The sequence below is a fragment of the Pinus tabuliformis genome, chromosome J (genome assembly GCF_031772625.1).
Source record: "Pinus tabuliformis cultivar Carrire ecotype Pingquan chromosome J, CPIR1, whole genome shotgun sequence".
Taxonomy (NCBI): Eukaryota; Viridiplantae; Streptophyta; class Pinopsida; order Pinales; family Pinaceae; genus Pinus; species Pinus tabuliformis.
Genome location: NC_142295.1, coordinates 1,468,514,303 through 1,468,539,147, shown reverse-complemented (window position 1 = coordinate 1,468,539,147; position 24,845 = coordinate 1,468,514,303). Strand labels below are relative to the sequence as shown.

The 24,845-nt window shown below is 35.3% G+C and overlaps 1 pseudogene; it reads right to left on the bottom strand.

The window, feature by feature from the left end:
- The window catches only part of LOC149232906 (cyclin-dependent kinase B1-1-like), a 31,213-nt pseudogene extending 20,673 nt beyond the window's left edge, over window positions 1-10,540 (bottom strand).
- Window positions 10,541-24,845: the final 14,305 nt, after the last annotated feature.

Here is a 24,845-nt window from a genome sequence, read left to right as displayed (position 1 = left end):
CCTTCTATTGAAATAAATCATTGTTTCTCTCATTTAAGAGACATTATCCATCCTACTTTACTTTAGAGATTTTATCTTTTGAAAGGTACTTCTCCATACTTTTGACAATTTCAAAAGATTGCTCATATTCTGCAAAACACTCCTTTGTTAGTGTTCCTTCTCCCATGGTTAAATCCTTTGCATATGGTTCTTCCTTCTTAACATCTTTCAGTAGGTGTCCTTCTTTCTTACTGACTGTCTCAACAATTTCCATGGCTATTTCCACTGTGCCTATCATCATAGTGAACTAATGATCCTTTACTATGTTTTCAGCCAACATAGTCTCTTCTTCAAGTTTGCCTTTAATCTCTTGTTGTTTACCTTCTCCAAGAGCTATCCTTGTCTCACCATCTTCATTAACATTCTCCTGCATTTGTTTTGCATCCATAGACAAACTATCAATCTTAAAAACATAAGACCCTATGGTCCCACTTGATGGTTTAGCCATCATATCTCCTTGTTGTTCTAAATCCTTCATATGATTTAGAAATTCTTCAATGGTCTCTTATTCAATCTCCTCAAGCGCTTCACTTGGTTGCTTGATATCTTTCCCCAATTATATATGAGATATATCTATCTCATCTTATTCCGGAACATAATTTAGATTCTTCTTGTCTTCTTCCTCCTTTATGACAATGTCAGCAAATTGTCCTGCACATGTTTCACCTGCAAACATATACAAATTGTCAGATTTAAAATCATCAGACCTTTTGGTCGCACTTGAAGTTTCAGTCTTCAAGTCTTCATCTTCAGTTAGCATCTCCTCATGCTGTTCTGAATTATCCCAATAGTCGTGAGATCTTCACTTGATCTCCATTCTTTATCTTCAGTATAGTCTTCACTTTCTCCCAGAATTTCTCCATGTTCTAGTTCACAAATGGACTCTTCCATTTCCATTTCCAACTCAGCTTCCTTGAGTTTTTCCCTCAGCCACTTTACTTGCTTTTGTTGTAGCTTTCTCTACATCTCATGCCACTACACTGGCTTCTTCATTCATACCCAACCTTGTCTCTGTCTTTCCCCAAGTATCCTCCTTAATGCATCGAGTTGTTCTTTTAACTTTGCAATCTCTTTGTCAATTTCCTCTTGACTCATCCTCTTTCCATTTGCCTTGGTATCCTCTTTCTTCATCTTTCTTCTGTTGTGGTCTCTCTCTGAACATCTACTATGACTATTAGTAGCCATCTTCTTCTCTTCTTTCTTCATGAGCTCCTCACTCATATGCATCAAGCCTCTACAACAGCTAGTCCTCCTTGCTGCAATCTTACATCACTAAGCTCTCCTCACTCAGTATTTTGGTAAGCACGGGTCCTCTATCTGGAACCTCCTCTTGAGTAACACCTTTTCTCCTTCTAGGCTTCTGCAATCTATCACTCTCTCTTGAGAACACTTCAGCTATCCTCTCTATCCAATATCTTGTTGGATTCTTCAGGTTCACTACCACTTTTCTTTAGAGTTTTTTCCTTACTTTGTCTTCAAGAACACATCTAGTTCTCCTCTCACAGCTTCTCTTGCTGTCACTTGTCCAGTAGTGTAAAAACACACATTCTCAATTTAAAATAGAACATATTACTTCACTTTCAAGATCTCAGCATGATCTTGTTTCACCATTCCACATATACTTGAATGGATTTCCTCTGTCTCTTTTATCTACAAGTTCTGCTACACATCACCTTTGTGTGCCTTCCTTCTGTTAGATTAGAATCTGATCCTTCCTTGCTCGCATAAGCACATCAACTCATAACTCTACTTTTAATTCTTTCACATAGAATTTATCGCTTTTGTTTAACCCCAACGGTTCTAATTACAACCTGGCTCTGATACCAAATGATGCAGGGTTACCCCTGTTTACACCTACAGTATGCATGTAAAATGCATCCACAGATCTGTCCCAGGTATTTAACTCTCAAAGGAGTCAAATCTTGAAACTATACATGATTAAGGTCCCTTTTAGTCTCATCGGAATGGTTCATAGACTTACCAAAGTCTAAACATTAACCCATCTTTTCCTTTATAATCAGAAATTAATCACCTCGCTTTAACCCTTCTATCAAGACTCATTAGCTCTTACAAACCCTCATTCACCTTTATCTACATATCTATATATATCTATATATATATATATATATATATATATATATATAACCTCCCCTCCTTAGCCATTGGTTACATATAATTTAACGTATAAACGCTCTTTTCCTTTATAAACCATTTATAAAGGAAAACACTACAAACATACCTTTTTCTGGCTCGGTACGACCTCTACACAGTTATCGAGGTTTTACCTTTATCAAAATCCCCCCGCATGGCTTCTTTAACATTGGCTCTATTGCATCCGATATACGAACACATAACTTCTCTGGAATACACAGGAAACCCACTCCGAAGACATATAGCAGATTTCAAATATTATACATTTGCCACCATAACTTCATCAGGTCCACACCATCCAACCATTCTACAGTGCTACTCTGATCGCCTGACCTCTGATCCCTATGATCATCGATCAATGCTTTATCGATATCAGCGTATCGACCCTTCATTCTTCCACTGTTGCTAGTCTTTTGGCCTCTCCGATATGCGATAAGCTATCACTTCTAGACTATCGATCTGGACTCACGATCTAACAGTCCAAGATCCATCGCATTATTACAATCTCTCTTCTCGATGGTTGGACCCCTACTACTTCAAAGCACTGATGTGATCAATCGTTCAGACCCAATAAGGGTATAAACCACTCTTTATAAAAATTCAAATCCAAATTCCAAATCTGACTGTGTTTTACGCCGGTTCTTAGTGTAAGTTGGTTTTTCTTCTTGGAGGACTTAAACTTTGCAAATAAATCCATCGATGCAATATTTTTCTTTGCTCCTTACCGACATCATCTGGACAATTAATCTTCCGAATCAAATGGCTCCTGTGCACCACTCTTCACTTCTCCACTCATTCCTTTTACTTAGAATTTACGCTATTTTCTTTAGTGTTTCTCCATGGTTCGGGTTTTTCCTCTAGGTTTATTCAAAGGCTCCACTACTTAACTTCTTCTGAGATTTTCTCTTTTGAAAAATATCCCTTCACTATTTCTCCCTACAGCTTCACTCTGAACTTCAACTGGATTCAATGGCCCATTTATTATTCCTCTAAATCATTCTACACCTCTATGTATCCTTTATAATTTTTCCTGCAACCCTGTACAGAACCTACGAGTTCACATGTAATGCATTCATAAATACTCATTTCACACACTTACATAGTCAGAAATAAACCTCTGTATATCTAAGTATAAGAAAATGATTACAATTGAGACTTCTCTGTCTCTCACAGGCCTGATCTTCAACTATCAATGGCCTCCTCTTGCGCTCTGCCCATATGCTTACATTTATGCCAGAAAGTTCTATTGAACTAATCCTAGTTCAACTCATAAATCTTCTAAACTGACTCCTAAATCCTCTATCCACTTCTACTTCAATTAATTTCTAAAATATCTCTCTCGTTCCTCGAATCTTGAATCTGTTTTAAGAGTCCTAATTGACCTCTATCTCTTGTCATTTATTCACCACTCATGTTCTCCTTTAATTCGAGAGCATTTAAAACTTCCTCTCATTATCTAATTAAATCACTTAAAGGCCTAATATTACATTAACTTGATACTTAGGAGATTACTTCTCTAAAGATACATGACCCCCTATGTCTACTTAATTACAATGATTTTCTCTTGGGTTGAATGCTCCTACATCATGAGCTAGCCTCATAATTTTGTTACACCCTAGTGAGTGTCACTATGGCTATCTGGTCACCATGGCAGTAGAGTGGTCTCTTTTTCAAAAAAGAAAGAAAAATTAACTATAAGAAGGACTCTGGCTCATTTGGGAGGGTTAAAATGCAACCCTACCAAGGCTATGAATGTTTGATGGCAGTAGTGGCTCTGCTTGTGGTATTGGAGTATCATCTTATCTTGCCACATGACATCTACCTCTTATCACCTATGACTTTATTTCTAATGAGAATTTCCATTTGGTAGCACTTTTACAAGCCGAATAGCATGGTGACTTTAATCTATATTTATTATATTCCATACATCTGAGCATTAAATGATAGTCATTTAAAATATACTACTGATTATGCTGATGTGATTAATTCCACTCACAGTAAAGATATTTGACATAATGACTTAAAATTGTTGTTTTTATTTGATTTGGCCAATTCATGTCTGATGGTGGATATTGCTTAGATGCTTTACTGATTTGCATGCTGTGTTTTCATATTGGTTGCCAACATCTTTTTTGCAATAGTCTATTTGCTTCTTTTCCATGTGCTGAAAGGAAGTGGATGCCCTTTTCTCGTCAGAGGGAGGATGGCTTGCATATGCACAACACATATCCCAGTTATGGATAACTGTGTGACAATCATTCAGATTACCTCCATAGTACGAACTACATGATGAGCATGAATGTGTAATAATCAACAGGAAATTTTGACTGGACAAAGAATGGAAACCATTATGGTGGGCATGCGAACTTATGATTCTGCATTCAGTATGGCTGACAGGATGAACGACTTAACTAAAAACAATAATAATTACCTAATCAACGTCATTTCCTTGATAATTGTTGTAGTATACATTGTTGTTGTTTTGCATTACAAGTGTAAAACACAATTTTATACAAAAGAACTAACCTCAAGTGCAGCAACTATGGGTGGAAGAGAAATCCAGAGTGAACCTCCAGTACTGATGGTGTCGGATCAAGCTCGTGAAGTCCTTGAACGCATTGGCTGGCTGCAGTATTTAAATAGATTGCAGGGATTCCATGAAGAGCTAACGCTGGAATTTCTGCAAAATCTGCAAAATGGTAGTACAGTGGTAAAAAGAATAAGCATGATGGTTTCTAAAGAAGTCCTAGCCGAAGTCACTGGACTTCCATAGAAGCGGTGAAATGGGCAACTAAACGCATCCTTTTATACAACGCAATTGAAGCATTCCAAGACCTGAGCGAGCAGCTGGTACGAACAGGGAATGTAATTCATCCTTCAGCATTGCAGCAACCGTGGCAAGAACCAGTTGTCATTGTCAAAAGATATATCATTTGTGAAGGCCAACATGATGTGGTAAAGCCCCGACAACTAAAACTTCTAGCCATTTTGAAGCAAACAATTTCACTTAATTTACCATTTAATCTGAATTCCCTGCTACACGATGTTGCCTGACGGGTAAGGACACCCAAGTACCCACATAGTGTAGTTAGCCATCATGGGTTATTTAAGTTAATTATCACAAATAGATTGACGCAGCGAAAATTAACATGGGACGGTATCATAAATCCTATCTTGGCTCCACCCCCGGAAAATGTGGAAACAAAGTAGCAAGGGCCAAGAACCCCAGGCCCAAAGAGAATATTAAAGAGAAAGAGTCCCTCTGCACCCCTAGAATTTGCTAAGCATAGCTGCTCTGTGCAAGTAAAAGCCCAGCGGTGCATCCCAATCCAGGAAGATGAAGACGGACCATCCCATACACCTCCTCTTAGTCTAGAAGACCCTCCTTTGAAAGACTATGAGGAGGAAGTGCCTAGGGTTTCAGGAAGCATGGGAGTGTTTGCCGAAGGTAGGGAGCAACCAGGGAACATTGAAAAACATAATTGTACCCCTGACCGGTTGGCTCATGCTAAGAGTACCTGTCATGAACAAACCCATGCATGCACTGATACCATGGAGGAATAGAGGGAGTCAATTCCTTGGAGACACCCATTGAAGCCGAGGAGCATGAAGAACAAGCCAGTAGAAAGGAAACTCAAACAGTAGGCACCGGTCCAATGGACCCCCCAGTAGAAGGAAACCATGAAGATGAAAACTTGAGAGACACCAATCAACCAAATGATACTCCCTTTTCGAAGTCCCCTACGGGCGAGGCCGAGCAAGGAGAAGAGCACGAGAATGATAATTATTCAGAAGATACCACTGCATTGGGATCTCCTGAAAATGAAATGCATAATAATTATGAGTTGGAAGGAGAAATTCCACCAAAAAACACAGTTCAAATTGGGAACATCCTTGATGATGACATAGTACAACCTATATAGGAAGTAGAGGATAACACAGCTTTAGACGAATGCCCTAGAGTAGAAAAACCTTACAGAGCTAAGCTTAGAGAGATGCTCAGGAAGTAAAGAAAATAGAAGCAAGTAATCAGGTAGTTGAAATATTTGTTAAAAGAAGAAATGAAAACCAGGAAATTGAAAGTGGAAATGGAAATTGTAGGAACAAAAACAGAACAATGTTCTGCGAGGGACACTGAGACTCTGACAGAGTTTCTTGAGGTTTGTCCAAAAGAAACCTAGACTGAGCCAGCTATGATAGAAGACGTTTCCATGCAAAATAAGGAGCCCTATATATTTTCACAGGGAACTTAAACAGACCACCCCACTGCAGACATTACTGTCCAAACAGATGTTGAGGATGATGTTCAATTTGATTGTATAATTCAAGAAGTAGATGAAGCTACTATGCAAACTGACCCTGTGGAGACCTAGGATGCAGAGGCCCAAATAGATGAAACACCCCTTTACACCCCCCTGGTAAGAGAGGCCATCATAAAAAAACTATAGAATGATCTACTGATGGTTCACCAAGAACTAGCTCAGCACAAGGGAAAGGTGGTCCCTCGGCATGAACATCAGGGGTTAAAGAAGAAGTTTGAAGCACTTACCAGGACTGCAGATGAGACCTTTGCTCAATATAAGGCTGAGTAAAAGAAGGATGAAATGCTAGAGGGTCAATTGCAAAAATCTAGAGAGAAAATGGAGACTATCTGCTCTCTCTATTTAGTCACCGTATCTTTCCGAGCCCCCACCACAAATTATGCTTTATTTCTCATGGAAATATACCTCCTGTTAAAAGTTAAGGTTGTTCCTCTCATTTGCTGCCAATCATCTAAAATGGGCCAAGGCTCACAAAACTTTCAGAAGGCGTGAGTATGGCATTGACCTATGGGTCAGAGGGGAGCCTACATAACCATTACTCCTATCTGTTAGGCATAAACATTTTATGAAAAATGATGGTGTCATAGGAAAATTGGGGCCACTCCATAGTGATATCATTCAGGGGGGAAAGGAATACTTCTAGGACATTAAAGAAGCCATGGATGCATCACGATAGAGGTGGGAAGTCTCTAGTAACACTGTGAGGGGACGAGAACCATTTGGATATCGAAATTTCCAAGATGCCTCTTCCCATTTTTATAAATATAGCAATATGATTTTAATAATGGGGCTAGATTGGATAGGATGTCGTTATAGAACCCCAATCATGTGGTACCATCCTGATCAATACCGTAGTGATTACAACTTAAAGGATCATGAGGTAACCTAGGCCTTTGTTGTCCTTAAGAAAAAGAATGGTTTTAGGAATTACAAGGAGGAAGTATATCTTGCTTATTCCCTCAATCATTTGCATCTAAACTATACACTTGCATGATGACTTGCAACAAGGTAAGATGGGGAGTATGTTGGGATAGGAAAAAGGTATGATTTCCCTTCATAAAATGCTTCATTTATCATTCATCCTTATATGATTATCTTTGTTTATAGATTAAAATGAGGAAAATATCAGCTAAAGTTGGATGGAGCTATTTGGTGATAAAATAGGAAAATTTAGTATGAAAAACTGATTCTTTGCTATCTTTATATGCGGAGATGCGGATTGGGCAAAAGCTGTTCAGTTGGTAGAACAGAAAGAGGCCATAAAAGGGAAAAGCTACAACTCCTTGGGTAGACAAGGAAGTGGAATATTAGTTCAAACATTCCTATTTTATCACATGATCAGATATTTTATCACATGATCAGATTTTATATTGCAAAAACCTTAGGAACCCCTGATCCTGATGATTTACTTTTATCCACTTTCCCTTTTACGTTATATATAGGGCCGAAAGGCAATTAGAGATAGTTAAAACTTTTGATAATAGGTAATTATTCTTTTTGGAAACATATACATTGTTATATCAATGACTCTGTTAGCTGTTACCTGAAATTAATGAAAGAAGGTTGTGTTTGATACATCTTCATGTTCTGAGTTCTTATTACACAGAGGCTTTTGGCGACTCTGGGCCCAGTCACAAGAAGTTCCACTACTCCTTTGTGTTATAGTTTTATATTTAGTCTTGGTTATTGATTTAATGTTCAGTTATTTCATTTATCATGAAGGTTTGTGATATTGATTCATACTACTGTTCAATTAGATTCAGAGTGAAGTCGTGAGATATACTTAAAGTAACGCTTTGATTGGAATGAGTGAATTTGTATTGATAGCATATTGTTGTTCATTTGAATAGATGTTATCATAGATCTTGAGAGATAATATTGATTAACTTCTACAAATTGCAATATATATCATTTACTATTTAGGAATCATTTATCGCTATTTGTTGTGCAATTACCAATTGTTGATTGCTGATCATTTACTGTTGTTGTTCAATTGGGAAACAGAAATTAATGTGGGTTGTTATAGATTAACAGTTTTGATTCAATAATTATATTTTCTTTAGTTGATTGAGTGTGATTATTCTTAAGTTTATTTGAACAACTCTAAGTGTAATTCTTATTTGCATTCAGTTTCAATTGATTTCGGAACAAGTTGCATAGAATTGCAGAGTGTATCAAAGAGTATTTATTCCATAGGTAGTTCTTTTCACAATTGTGTGAATTGAATTGAAGAGTTAGCCTTTAGTGATTGCAACGATTCATCATTATATAACCTCTAGATTCATTGCACATACTATGCTGGCACTCCTGAGATAAAAAGTCTTACCTTTTGTTGACAACTAATGTAGGGATTAAGATTGCCTATAAAAAGACAACTTAGTGACCCAACATCCCACTTTATAAAATGGGAGAGAATTTCATGACAAACCTCATGGGTGTAACTCTTCACATGCACACTAAATGAACTTGCAAGTCCCAGATTTGCAATTTTAAGAAGCCTTTACTCTTTTCAACCAAAATATTTTGTGGTTTTACATCCCTGAAGAAAATCAGTTCATGAGAATCTTGCTAAGTAATTTGAGCTCATAGAAACCCAAAGGTTTAAATTCAAAAAATCCTAATTTGTGTCATTCATAACACAATATAAATGAATGTAGAAGTTAAAGATAAAATTTTAATATGCATAGCTCATAATTTTTCATCTGTGCATCACACCATGGGAGTGACAATGAACTACTTCCTTGCATAGTTGATACATGAAACTTTGTACTCCAACACCCATATACAAAAATTAGGAACTTGACATTCCAAAAATATCAATGCAATCGAATAATGAGAATGAAAGCATAGAAAAAAATACCTTAATAATGTTTGGTGGGAGAGGATGATAATATTCCAATAATTTTTTTAGATATGTCTCAAGGTACTCAAAGACAAGGTAAAGATATGATTTTCCATTCTTCATCACATTGTCCACACTAAGTAACCTGAAATTCCCAATATAACTCCTTGTTGAACAAGTAACTTAGAATTATATTGAGGCCTAACATTGAAATCACATTATAACTAAGGTAATGATTAAATAAAAATAAATGAAGATAATATCTACATGAATTTTCTTTCTAAGAAAGACAGTAGTTTTCACATTAATGACATTTGAAAAAAATAATTAAACATTGGTTACTTGCTGATGAAATTTATCAGAGACAGAACAAGAAAACAAACAACCGTTGGAATTGAAACAATGATGTAAGAATTCCTTATGTGAATGCCAAATGGTTACAGAAATAGAAATAGAAAGTGGGAAACTCTCAAGGCTGAAAATGTGAGGGTGGAAATAAATTCAAGAGCTTACTAGAAAATGTGGAGGGGATTGTAAGGGGAGAAAAGTTGGGAGCCCTAAGATATATAGATCCTCATTCTGCTAGATGCTTGCACCACCACAACATGCAGTAGGGAAAAAAGAAAAATATTTTCCCTTTAATGCTCCAGTAGTAGGCATACACATGAACTGCGTGGAATTTCAAAATAGATAAAATATGGATTAAAATATTGCCATTATGATAGAACAAGAAAATTCCCATTTGAAAGCAACCATTGGAATCGAAACCACAAAAAAATCACTATGCTTTTCATCATTTCATAGGCTAAAAGGATACAATAATTATAGCATAAGTAAAGCCTTATGATCACGCAACAGATCATGGGGTACTTTCAGAATCTTGGGATTCAAATGCCATGCAAAACATAATTGAAATAATTTAATCACCAGTTGCTAAATATAGGAAATAGACTGAAAAAACTGGTTCAGAGGTAAGAAAAATAGTCAACTTGACAACATAAATACTTTCAGAGAGAAATCCTAGGATGGAAATTTCTAGAAGACATGTGGAAGGAATCCCTTCATCCAGCCTCTCACTGAGACTCTTCTTGATAACCATGAGCTGGCCACTGCTCTTGTCTCTTGCCTTGTACACCTTCCCATAAGTTCCATCTCCCACCTTCTTGAGTTTCTCAAGCCTATCCATGGTGGATATATTTAGTAAATTGCCGAAAAAAGAAATAGAGATAGACTTTCGATGTCTTCAGAGGCCCCTCTCCCATGAGACTTTCTCACTCACAATCATAGAATACTTCTCTTGACTCCAATCCATGGGTGATTCAATAAAATAAGTATGAAGCTAGTCAGCTCATTTATATTGTTAGCATGTAATTGTTGTGATTTGTTCAGCTAACCATATTTATTTAGATATGAAATCTCCCTCCAAGGGTAACCAATCTCTATGAATTTAGGAAAACATTATAATGGTTCATTATAAATCTAAATTATCTTTTTGCCCTTTTTGACTAGGTGAATAAATGGCCTTTTATAGTTAATATTTAACTAACTTGATTAGGGTTCACGTAATTTGCATGAAGGGGCTTCTAAACAATTATAAGGGGAAGTCATATGATGGTAAAGTTTTTCTTTTTCTATTTAAAAAAAATTAATTTTTTTAAAACCAATCTAAAATATATAGTTATGATGGGTTATAAAGTATAACTTTTATTTTAATGTTGTGATATTGATTTTTAAAGAAGAGTAATTTAATAAATTTAATCTTACAAATTATAATTATTATATAATTTGTATTTATAAGGCAACTTTATAAGTTCAGTTCTTATAAGGCAACACTATAATTTTTCAATGAGGACTTGCTATGATGGTGAATCTTATATACTTTACATCATGTATTTATGGAATTACATTGACGTGTTATTTTTTAAATATAATAATTTTATATAAAGTATTTTTATTAAAAAAGGGTGTTATCATATTTTGTGAGTAAGTGTCGTAACTTTACATATTCGATCCTCGCATATTTTGGAAGAAAATTCTAATGTTCTAAATTAGATAAAGTAATAATTCTTTAAAGGTGTGGAATTCATTTTGTAATAATTTCCATGCATCTCTTAATATCATCCATGTATTCCAAAAGTTCATATAAAGGGTGAAATATTTTCTTATACACAAAAGCTCTTAAATTTTGTAGTGAAGCAAGGTTTTCCTAGACCTTAGACATAAAACCTCATATACCTATTCTTAAATGTGGGCATAAAAGCATTCCCTCTAATTATAATGCCATTATGATTGGCCCCACTTTGTCCTAATTGTATGGAATTAATTTGGAAAATAAAACTAGCTTATGCATATAAAGCCATGATAAAGGAGCTAAAATCCTTGTTGGGTTTCATAAATACCATTCAACTATAGATCACTTTATCATTCTTAGATCATTAAGTAGGAGCACTCCAATAATAAATCTCGTCTCTTATGATATTTCACGAACTTTAGAAAAAGAAAATGTCATTACCACACAATCTTTTCAAGAGGTTAGAAGAGATAAAGGTACCTTTTGGAATGGTAGTTTTTGTCACAAGGTTGTATGTGTTCACTAAATTAGTGAAAGATTCAAAGTTCCTCGTTCAAACAATGTTGGTTTCAAGCACATGGTTCTACTTTCCCATGGATTGCATGTCATGAAGTCTTTAAAAGACTTGGGAGGACTTCATTTCTAGCGGGTAGGGATGTGAATGGTGTAGGATCACTTGGTTGGTTTTGGCCAAGCGATACATCGAATATTTTATTAGTTGGTTTTTCTAAATATTTGGGTGTTAGGGGATAAACATTGTGTTTATGTCTTCTCTTTTGTTGGTAGTAATTGTTTCTCTTAGTAATTATAACATGGTATTAAAGACTAATGGCTGATCAGATGGCTAGGTGCAAGGGAACAATATCTTCAAAATCGTAGGACCACTTAAGAAGTTGTGACAGGTGTTAAAGAAAAAAATTGAGCTCCATCAGGAGCTCAAGTGATTTTGAGGCACTTGTATGAGAAATGTTAGTACAATCAAGATCAATATTGAAAACTATTGACACTAGGGTTGAGTTCCCTAGTAGAATTATACCAGTTCTTGACTTTGTCTTCATGATCTTGTCTGGAATGAAAATATGACCAGTTAAGATTAGCTCTCTTGTAGTGAGTAACTACAATCTTCTCAGGGTCATATGTGTGATAGTTCAGGGTTACAAAGTGACAACCTTTGCCTCTGCTTGCTTGAAGTTTTCTACCACAGAGGCTTTGATGACAAGAGGGAAACATAGCCATGGTTTCGTCTTCCTTTTACTTAGTACTTTCACGAAACTCTGTGTCATTTGGTAACACACTTCCCACAAGAGAACTTTATCTATGGCGAACTGGGAAGAGCATGCGGGGCCTTATAAGAACCAAAAACTCTAATAAACATACCCTCCTAGATTGGGAACAAATATGCCACCTTGACAATGGTTTCCATGTCCCTCTTCGACATACAAGGAGACTCTTCTCTTAAGAGTCACTGATATAATGGGGAAATAAAAGACTCAAAACTGATATCAATCATACCCTTATAGGTGGTGTCCCATAAAATATTGTAATTATGGTGCATTAGGTTGGCTGTAGACATATCCCATTTGGTGCTCCAGTTATTGCACCTTGCCCAAATTGTGTCTATAAGGTACGATGCCATATATAATTCTGAGGGTTGATCTAGCTTGGGCTACTTTACTACGATGATGTTCATCCTTAGGGTCAACACAAGAGTGTTGGCCTAGTTGAAAATTGTTACATAGGTGGTGGAAATATAAATGACAACGAGCCATTTAGCGTGGAACACATCACATTCTTCTTTCCCATACAGACAGTTCATCATGGCAGTGATCAGTTGATAAGCCTTCCTCAACCTATCTGTCTTGTATACCTAGACTTTCCTAGCCTAGAACTTGGACAGATCTTGCCACCATTCCCTAAGGATGTCTTCGGTAGGAGTCACGAAGCTAGAGAGCCACCGGGTGTTGAAAGTTTCTTGTTTCTCACGAAACGTGTAGTAAGTAGCAATGTCTATACATGAGATTTCTACTAAGGGTACACCAGTATGGTCCCTTACTATCCATGAATCCATGTCTATGCTTTGAATGATCCAATCAATTGTTTCAGCACATGGGAAAATTGGAGGGTGTGATTCTATCTTGTGGAGCTTGGACCTGTTAATGTTTAGGTACACAAGGAAGTCCTCCTAGGTCTTTGGTATGTCTGGATTCACGAAAGCCTTATAAAGTTCATACTAGGAAAGGCTCATGCTTTTATTAATTTTGGAGGTTGTGTCTTCGTAGATAGGGGCTTCCTCATACGTATGGAGTTCCTGTGACCTGGTCCCAGATATATTACGGGCATAACCCATAGTAGGAGGTTCCATCTCATCTTTGAAAGAGGAGATGGGGATGCAGTCGAGATCCATGTCACCTGGCATATCAAATAAGAAATCCCACGATGATACAGATGAAATGAGAATAAAAGAGAGTGCTAAAAATAAATAGCAGCCTTCGAAGGTTGGGAGAGGGTTTTTTGGCAAGTCGTAGGGGTCCCACAGAGTAGGTTGTGACCCAGTGACTAAGTAGGTCAAGCCTCGGGGTGAAAAGTTGTAAAGGTCAGGGGTCACAACAGTCAGAAATGTCACACGTTGTGAGACTTAAGGTCGTAAGTGTCGTGGGTCTCACAGGTCACATAAATTTTCCTATCACAACCTTAGGTCGTGCAACCTATGTTTTCGGTGAGTCGAGGAGATGAATGTGGCTTTAGAGGGGTCTATGGAACTCCTCAGGGTCAAAGGGACCAGATCCTAAGGGAAGAAGGTTAGCTTAGAGCCACAAATAGGTGTGAGGAAAGGCGATAGAGGTTCATGAAGTTAAAGAGGAATTCAGTCAAGACTTATGGTGGAAACGAGATTAAATTATGGATAAAACTCCCCTAGGTTTGGAATTTGAAGGGTCAAGGCTGAGGAGGATGACACCTGGATAGAAAAATGATTGTTGGGGAAGTGAAAAGATCACCTACCTAGACAAAACATGCACATTGCCTAGTCGCAAAGCCTAGATGCATTTCGTGCGACAAAATAAATGTTACAAATGAGCGAGTCAAGGATACCATATATAACTTTATTCGCATGTGAAAGGGTCATATAGGTCGCAAGGTTTGGGTTGGGGATGTGAAAGACCTATGTGACTTTGCGACCCAAAGGTTGCTAGGTCGCATGGCTCGGTGATTAGGCCTTTTCGACCTCTATGACCTAGAAACTTCCTAGCCATGTGGTTGCATCAGTCGTAATGATCGTGAATCTCACTAGGCTAACTCATGCAACCTATGCGACTCCATGGGTTGGCAAGGCCGCATGGGTTTCACAACTTGCAGGAGAACAAAACGTTGCTTAATGGTGCTACAACTGGATGACTTAGACCTGATTAAGGACTTAGCTCAATTGGTGATGAAGAGACTGAGGTTCTTTTGAGACTTTTCTAGTTTTTCGAGCTCTTGAATAGACTCTAACGATGGGAGGCAACCCTTGTAAAGTTAAAGGGGATCCTAAATTTTAAAGAGTTGGAAATTTTGTAGGGGTTTTCTCAGCAGCTACAACAATTGGCGATTCACTGGGTGGACTCCAAGATTCTCAAGACGTCTTATGGCCTAGCTTAAGGAATACCTCAAAGAGTGTTGTTTCATAGAGTTGTGCATCCCACTGATGATTTCGGGTCTCTCCTTAATATTGGTTAGTTATCCCTGGTTGCTAATAACTACTCCTTTAACACACACAAAATCATGTCACCGAGAAGTAATTCCGAGTCTCCCCTTAACATTGATCAACTATCCCTGGTTGCTAGAAAGGTGGATGCTTTGTCAGTATGGTTTCAATTTAATTTCTCACTTCAATAAAAGTCCCTTTAATATGTAAAATAAGTGAAAACTGTTGAAAATGCGTAACTGAAAATATACAATAATAAAAAAGGATTTGCTATATTTATCCATTGGATGGGATGCATAAATCCTACAGTAATTGGCCATTTCTATACAATACCTCTTTGACAATGTAACAATATGACATATGTTTATAGAAAATTAGGATGACGGTATTTAAGTTATATGCGTGGACAAATGATCATAGAAATTAGTGTGGCTACAATCCTCTCAACATGTTGTCGTAGGTCTCCATTTCTAAGAACAATAAATAAGGGTTTCTTTGTAAGGGACACTTGACATTATAATTCCCTTAAACTAGATCCAGACCAACCAAAATGAAAAACAATATTTCCAACTACAAAAAAGAATCCTAACAATGCATATTCCAGCCAAACAAATGCACCTGGAGGCGAAAACAAGCTCAAGAAATAAGAAACCTATACTACTTGGTCAAAATTAGAGAACCCACTAGGGTCTAGTTAGCGATTGAAGTTATGCAACATGGTATCATTAAGGCTAGATCCAAAGTGGACTAGGTTATCAAAGTCATCCAGCCACATGGAGCGGACCCCTTTATTGGACGTACTGATCTACCACATATTTCGTGACCCCAGTTGGAGAGAGAGGTTATCGTCCCTTGAGAAGACTGGGGTATAGTTTTGAACAAAGTTCACCTGTAAGCACGGGAATGAGCATGTAATATTAGAGTCTGTGTATGTCACCCTGCTAAGTGATCGACACGAGGGTGCACATAGATATAACAATAGTTGACCGTTATGTATTTTGAGTTATTGACGTGTAATGTTCACTTTCCTCTTAGAGGTTGCCCACTCAAAGAGGCAAGTGAACATTGTATTCTCCTTCTGAAAAAAATAAAAAAATATCTTTGTAGCTTCTCGCATCCATGTGATATTTATGTGTTCGAGGCCATATTGTTTCGTATTTATGGTATTCTCATTTTAACATTCCACTTCTTGGCCTTTTTTTCCTTGAACTTAGGAGATACAGTTGGTAGTTTAGCATTGCTTCCCTTTGTTAGATATCTTTTTCACTAGATTTTAAGAAGACATTGACCCTTTCATATGCAATGAGTGCATGGGATTTGGAACTTTTTAATGTGTGAATATTTATTACCTTATCTTGCTCATGTATTAGACACTTAATAAACACATCAAGTGTGTGAATCCTTTAAGTTTCTCCATTTACAGGCATGACTATGTGGAAAGTGGAGACAAATATAGCATATTAAGGACCCAATTTTGACAATATGGAAAGAATTAGTTGGCTTTCTTTCATGAATTGTTCGATTCCATATTGTTTCAACTGGAGTAACAATGAGCTTTTGTAACACTCCTTACCACTCCCTTGGAATTTTCTAGGCTAGTGGGAGATGTTACTTTTAACTAACCCAACATCTATGGTCTCATTATGGAAATGGTGTTAGAAAATTTGGTCTTTCCCAAAGTTAGAATCACTAAATTTGGATAACACCATTACATCTAACTCATCAAGAGATTTTCGATTATATATTTGTTATCTTAATTTGACCTCTAGATTGAGACATATGCCCCTTCAAAATATAAATAGGTAGGTAGTTCCATGTGGCACCCTCATGGCCAATGGTAAAACACTACGCAACTTGAATCCCTCGTATTACCAACCTAAATAGATCAATGACCTATATGAATATTAGCCCTTACCTCTCTAATAGTTAATGAAGGGGAACAGTCTATAATTTGTCACTTCTAAGTCTAAACCCCTCACAGTTTTCCCTATCCCATCTTGTCCATGTGGTCGCCTCTTTACATTAGAAACTGATATTAATAGGGATCCCCCCCACCTTCTTAGAAGCTAATGAGGGTGGGTTAGCCATCGAAGTATGTGGAGATTAAACTTAAGAACACTCTCATATGAACAGTTCCAGGAAGATGTGGCATGACCAATGGAACCACCTAGAAATCATGTCGTCCAACTCCATGTAACATGTCTCCTTTGTGTCTAGTTGACATCATGCTAAGATTAGGGTGATGTCACCCTCCCATGTGGCATCCCCTCATGGTGCAACTTATCATCCAAAATATTTCGCTTTGGATAACTAAGAGATGTTGGCTTTCCTACTACACACACTGTTAGCATGAGACATCGACAACCTTGCCAAGTCATCCAAGAATCCCACATGGAGTCCATGTAGCTTCACCCATACGTGGCTTTTTACACCTCAACCTATTTTAAGTGTCGCACAGGTTCTGGAACTTCATGCAATTCAATATTTTCATATTATTTAATGCTCCACCTTTCCATCTCCTTGGACATACATATTTCTACTAATGAAGAAAAATGAATCTCCATTTCCCGAAACATAAATTTCTCCATCCTCTAGAATGTGCATTTTTCCTTCCCCCAATATGTAAAACTCTATCACTTTTCCCTTGGACATAAAATTTGCATTAGGTAATTGAAATTTTCACATGACGTGGCTTCCATCTACCACAACTTCTATCAACTTGTGTCATGTTCATAAATAACACTTTAAAATGTCACCTAGAAGTTGACCTCCATGGTGACATGATCATAGCCACGTAGAATTGACATTGGCCCCACATGGAATTTCCAATCCATGTGGAAGCATAATCCATTATGACATGCTAAGTAGATTCGGTTAATTCAACCTTCAAACATGTTGCTACTAGTTGCCATGTTTCACTTCCATGACAATGGCACGTCAATGTATCATCCATGTCACATGTCCAGATGGACCAATCGTTAAGGGATTTAATCCTTAGTTCACATGTAAGTTATCACTTGGTAATAATAAATACTTCTCATTTCACTTTTCACCTCCCATAGTTAATGTAAATCCCCACGAAATTAACTCATAATACTTGTCATGAACCACATGGTGATAATTAGCACCGTAAGGCCATTAAGTGGTTTATTATGAAGGTGATTAGTGATAAATATCATAGGTTAATAAAGCTCTCCTCCCCCTTGTAAACTTCCAAATTCCTTAATAAATCTAACAAGGCTTATTTAGACTCAATGCAAGCATCTTACCCTATGATGACATGTATTTGAAGTCTTAAGGAATTTGATGGCCTGTGAACCCTCTCTTGGTATCAACCAATACTCAACACTTGAATCATTATAGGAATGGAACTTTCACTCTGACATCATCATTCTATACATTAGCATAACCATGATGTGATAGATGAATCCATCAGCATACCCACTGATAGGTACAAAAACAAACCAAGCCATAGCTAACACCTCTATGTGAACTCATATGCAATAACATCATATTAAAAAACATCATAGATCCCGCACAATATTATCATATCTATTTATGAAATATTAATGGAAATATTAGTATTCCTTTACAAGGAAAGATGTTTATTAGCCTTAAATAGCCAAGGAGCCACAAAATTCATATCATGCCATATAATGTAAATCATACACAATAAGAACTTAACTTGTGCACATCAAGCATTCTTACAAGACCATGTAAGTAGATATTGTTGGGTGTGGAGCCTAATTATGTTCTTGATTCATGGGTATTTGTTTTAGATGGATGTATACCCCAGGAATACTGTACACCCTTGCATGCATAGGTTTTGGGGTAGTGCTCCCGAAGCTAGAAATAGATGTAAAATTGTTAGGTATCATCATTTCGAGTGTGAAAGAGGAGAATGTGAAAGAGCGAAGAGGAACTTACAACGGATTTGTTGTAGGTTGTATCTCTTCATTTTGCTAGATAATATAAAGGAAGGACTGGTTGTTTCTCTATGGACGTAGCCCAAATTGGGTGAATTGTGTATATCTATGTCACTCTTGTTTAAAAAGATTTCTATGTTTGTGTTTCTGCAATATTTTATATGTTATATTTTTCCATAGTAAACTATTTTCTAATAGATATATAACTCATGAACATATAAACAACCACATGGATCTACAAGTAAAAAAAAACCATGGAAACAATCACACACACATCTTAAGACAACTAGTAATAACATATTTATCCATGCACAATGATGCACCATTATTATAACCCATAATAACATCCTTCACCATTCACAGTGCAACATTAAAATATAAGTAAATACACTTACCTGTATAGCTTGAACGAATGGAAATTAAGGAGGTCTTCAACTCTCCACCCAATAATATGCCAAGTACACTACAATATTGCTTGTTTTTTACCACCCCCAAGTCAGATTCAATGTTTGAGGACTAAAGTTCACAAGGGAATTCACACCAATGCCAATCATTCAATCACATAGTAATGTAGAGCTCACAGTGTCCCCAACCACTTACAAGGATTTTACTGCCCATAGTGTCTCCACATAATAATTTATATAGAGAACCATATCCCCCATGTCTCCCCCTACTCATGTAGGGATTTATAGTGCACACTACCTCCACCTGCAGACCCTTGTAGGTATTCAAATTCATAGAGTCTCCACACAATCAAACAAGAATCAAGAGAACATAGTGTCCCACCCACTAACTTGTAAGTATCTAAAAACAAAGTGTCTCCATTTATATACTTCATTCTTATGCTTGAACCCCTCCTTAAGTTCCTTCCTTTTGTGCATTCACTTTAAAATATTGTATTCCAATCTTGTCATGCTCCCTGTGAGTGAACTATCCAATACATTCTTATACTTCATAGTTGTAGAATGTTTGGATTCCATTCAAAATTGTTATATGGAATGAGAATTGTGGAAGGTTGAAACTCCATTCTTTCCAATAGCTCCAATATTAAATACCTACAAATATATTGTTTATACTCCTTCCTAGATCCCATGGGATTTGACACCATGTGTAATTATAGTTGAGCCTACACATATAGGATATGTTTGAAAATAATCAACAAAAATTCAACTAAAGGAAGAGAGAAAATTGATAGAGAAAATTTTTTTAAAAGTTCTATTCATGGAAAAAAAAAGATAGGAGAGAATAGAATTCAATGCAATATATTATACATGCTTCAACTAACATAATAGTGAGTCTAGTAGATAATCTATAGAGACGTGTAAATGCATTGAAGAAAACTAACACCTAGTCCTAGTTAACTAGCCATGTAGTCATGATTTAGTTGTCTCATGCAAGTGGAGATAGTATTAGCTAATTAATCATGCAATCATAAGTTAATTTTATCATACAAGTGGAGATTAGTAATTCATGCATGAACTTGTTGGGTACCATCATGATAACAATAATGAAGTTTCCATGCATAAATCCACTAACTAGTCTATATGTAGTATAGTTAAATGTATATTATTTCCAATATGAGTTCACTCTAAATTATATATGTGGTGAAAAATGTAAAAGACGAAATTTTATTTTTTTAACTTTATTTCACTTTTAGGTGTGGAAGACGGGCAACATTGTCACCTTTCCTTTTGATATAGGAAAACAAAAAAACTAAAGAAGTTTTTGAATATCAATGCATTTTTATAAAGATTATAAATTCCCATTCTAAAAAAGAAATCAAATTATAAACTCCCAAATGATGTTAATAATATAAAATATAACTCCAAATTAGTAAAGAAGTATACTCGAAAGTAACTTATATAATATATTACACTTGGGAAATAAAGGTATCATAGCAAGAAAGCTTAAAGTATCAAATTCATAATAGGGGAGGAAAAACATTTGTACAATACCTTCACTTAATAGTTTAAAGTTTGTTACAATGAATTTAAAGCATAACCTATGTAGTTTGACAAGTTTTTCTATAAATGAGGCTAGATCCATCTTAACTATAGATTTATCAAGCCTTGAGGGGGATCAAATATCTCAAAGTGAAAACTTTTTTTTGAGTGCAAAATTTAAGGGAAGGTTTTCACCTTGAGAGATTTGATCCCTCTCGGTGCTCGATAGGTCCAAAGCTAAGATGGATTGAAGTTGGTTTAATTATCAATTATTAATGACTATTATTATTATTATTATTATTATTTTAATTTAATTATTTTTATGCAATTTGATTGAGTCAAAATGTTTTAATTTCACCGAGAAGTGCTCTACAGTGCAATATAGGGGAGATGTGTATGCATAATGTATGTATGTATGTCAACATTTTAAAAGGTAAAGAAATATATATATATATATATATATATATATATATATATATATATAGATAGATATAGATATAGATATATAGAAAATAAAATAAAAAATGTTGGCTTCATACATTTTAATTATATTTAAATTAAAACATATGTAAATGTGAAATGTGTTGTAATGTAAAATGTAAAATGTAAAATGTAATGAAAAATGTAAATGGTAAAATACAAAATGTAAAATGTAAGGCACATCATTACGAATTTGATCAAAATAAATTGGTTTGCCTATAATGTAAAGTCAACATTATACTATTGTTTCTTTAAGCGATTAATTTTTATATATATTATTATTGGCATAATAATCCATAATATTCATTATATTATAATAAAATACATATTCATTATAAGTATTATTATATTGGACCTTTCATATATTATTGATTACATAAAGTGACAATTCTCTATCATTTGAATGAAGGGGGAGAGAAAGGGAAAAAGAGAGACAAAGAGAGGGAAAGAGGTAGATAGAGAGAGGAGGGGAGGGGAGAGATAGTGTTGGAGGGTGAGAGCAGGAAAAAAGAACAAAGACATAGGGAGATGGGGGTGGAGAGAGAGAGAGGGAAATAGTACTTTTGCAAAAGTTGCAATTTTTTGTTATTTATTGAAACAAAAATCATTGTAATATTGGCCAACAATAATAATTTTAAGAAAACATAATAAGTTCATTATGGATAACCTAAAGAGCCTTTCAATATTGCATTATGATTTGGTATTTATTTTAATTAAAAATCACTAACTAGTGTAATAAAAATAAAAAATAAAACGATTATTATATTGAAATTTATAATTAAGAGCTAATAATACAATAAGGATAAAAGTGACATGCAATGATTATTATTTTTAAATAATTTATTATAAATTTAACTCTATTCCAATAATGGAAAAATTTATCCTAAAAAAATTTATCAACAAATTTATCTCAATTATTTATAAAGGACATCTAACTCTACAAATACTATTTAAGTCATCACCTAAAACCATGTTACATAATATGAATAACATCTAACTTCACAAATATTATTACCTCATCACTTAAAACCATGTTACATCCAATATAAGTCTTGAACCATTATAAGAAAAAATATAGGTCATAAACCAATACCAAGTGAATGCAATTTTAGGTTTTGAGCCATTATAAATAATACAGATAGGTTACAACTGTTACAAGTAAATGCAATTTTAGCTTTTGAATCATTATAAAAAATACCTATAGTTATGAATCATTACCAAGTAAACACAGTTTTACATGATAAACCAGAACCAAAAAAAGTAATTACCATTTAATTTTATACATTTAGTTAGTCAATCCAAAATAATAGGAGCTTATTAGAAATAATTAGGTATGTCACATATAACTTTCAAAGGTTGCTCGGTTAGAAAGAGAATCCATTCAAATTTGAACGTCGTATCTTACAAGCACCGATATGTAAAATTAATGGAAACATACAAGTACTAAAATATCACACAACATTTGGGAAATGGAATTGAAAATAAATCCTATCATCATGAGTGAGAAATATGTGTCATAAATGAACAAGTAAATGAAATATTGAGTACCATCAATTACAATTATAACATTTGCTTTCCTTTCCAAACACACGATGTAATATCCAATCCAGATAAAAAAATTAACTCTTGAAAATACTTCTTCAAGATGACTTTGTTAACAAACATAAATACTGATATATGAAAACTCAGAATTGGGTCTTGTCTAGATCATCAAGATAAGGATGATTCAAGGCCTCCTTTGCTAAAATCTTGTTTGCAGGATTACACTGCAACATTTTCTACAAAACATTACAAAATTTGTGAGTGTCTTAATATGCTCAATGTCAATAAGACTTTAGAATATGTGACACATATTGTGGGTTTGAGAGATAACGAAGAACATACACTTAGAAGATCAAGACCGCTACAAGATAGATTTGGAACTTCCGAAGCGAGGCTCATAGGTTTCCATTTAGGATATTCATGCCAATCCCTGAGACTTTGACCTCCATGCCACATTTGCTCAGTTGGGGTTCCAAACAAACCTTTCCCTAGAAATGTAATTGAAGTAAGTTTTCTACATGATTTAATGAGATTCAAGGGAGTTAAAAAAGTTTTCCAAACCACTTCACAACCATACCTGAAGATATAAAGTAGTTGTTCCATTTCTGAATCCCCACTTAAAAGAGGTCGTCCTCTCACCATTTTAGGTAAAAATATCAAGACAACAAGTTGTATATCAATTCCATTTCTTAGAAGCACAACTGGGAGTTATTATGGCAATGATATTAGGAAGGAAATTGAAAGAGAAAACACCCTTCTCAATATTTCTTCACTCACCGAAAATGCATCAAATATCCACAGGAGTGGAATAGTGGGTACATCCCAACAATATCTCTAGGGCCCTATACCATAGGGTGACAATCTGCAAATATACAGATAGGATGTTATATAAAATGTTTAACTAATAACCAACAACTTAAATAACATGAAAACAAATGAGGCCCACTTTATAGAGTGAGAAAGAATTTCATGACAAACCTCATGGGTGTAACTCTTCACAGGCACACTAAATGTCCTTGCAAATCCCAAATCAACAATTTTAAGGAGGCCTTTAATCTTTTCAACCAAAAGATTTTGTGGTTTTATATCCCTAAAAAAAATCAATCCGTGACAATCTTTCTAAGTAATTTGAGCTCACAGAACCCCAAAGGTTTAAATTCAAAAAATCCTAATTTGTGTCATGTCATAACACAATATAAATAAATGCAGAAGTTAAATATAAAATTGCAATATGCACAACTCATAATTTGTCATGGGAGTGACAATGAGCTATTCCCTTGTATAGTTTATACATGAAACTCTGTATAGCAACACCCATATACAAAAATTAGAAACTTGTATTTGCAAAAATGTCAATGCATTGGAATAATAAGAATGAAAGAAAATAAAAAATACCTTAATAATGTTTGGTGTTGTTATGCCCCTATACCAATAGGTGTCATATATCATGATTGACTTGGTTTAGCTTTGAAATATGTTCATACCTTTACTTGTTGCAAAGGTTTTCCACATTTGTAAAAAATAAAATAAAAAAACGAAAATTAAAAAAAATGGAAAGAGGGACCCTAGAAAAAGAATAAAAGGGTAAAAGGAATAAAAAGAGGTCAAAAAATGAAAGAAAATGAACCCCAAAAACAATAAAAGACCAGGAAAGTGTGCAAGACTAAATGCCACTACTATTTTACTTTGTATAATAATGATTGTGTGCAACTTGTTACCTATGCCACAATCCATGGTAACCAAACAGTTTAAACTTGGTTATTTCATGTTTTCAATTTCATGTTTTAGAAATAGAGAATAAAGATCTGACCAAACAGTGTAAACTTGGCAAATAAGTAGATAGGTAG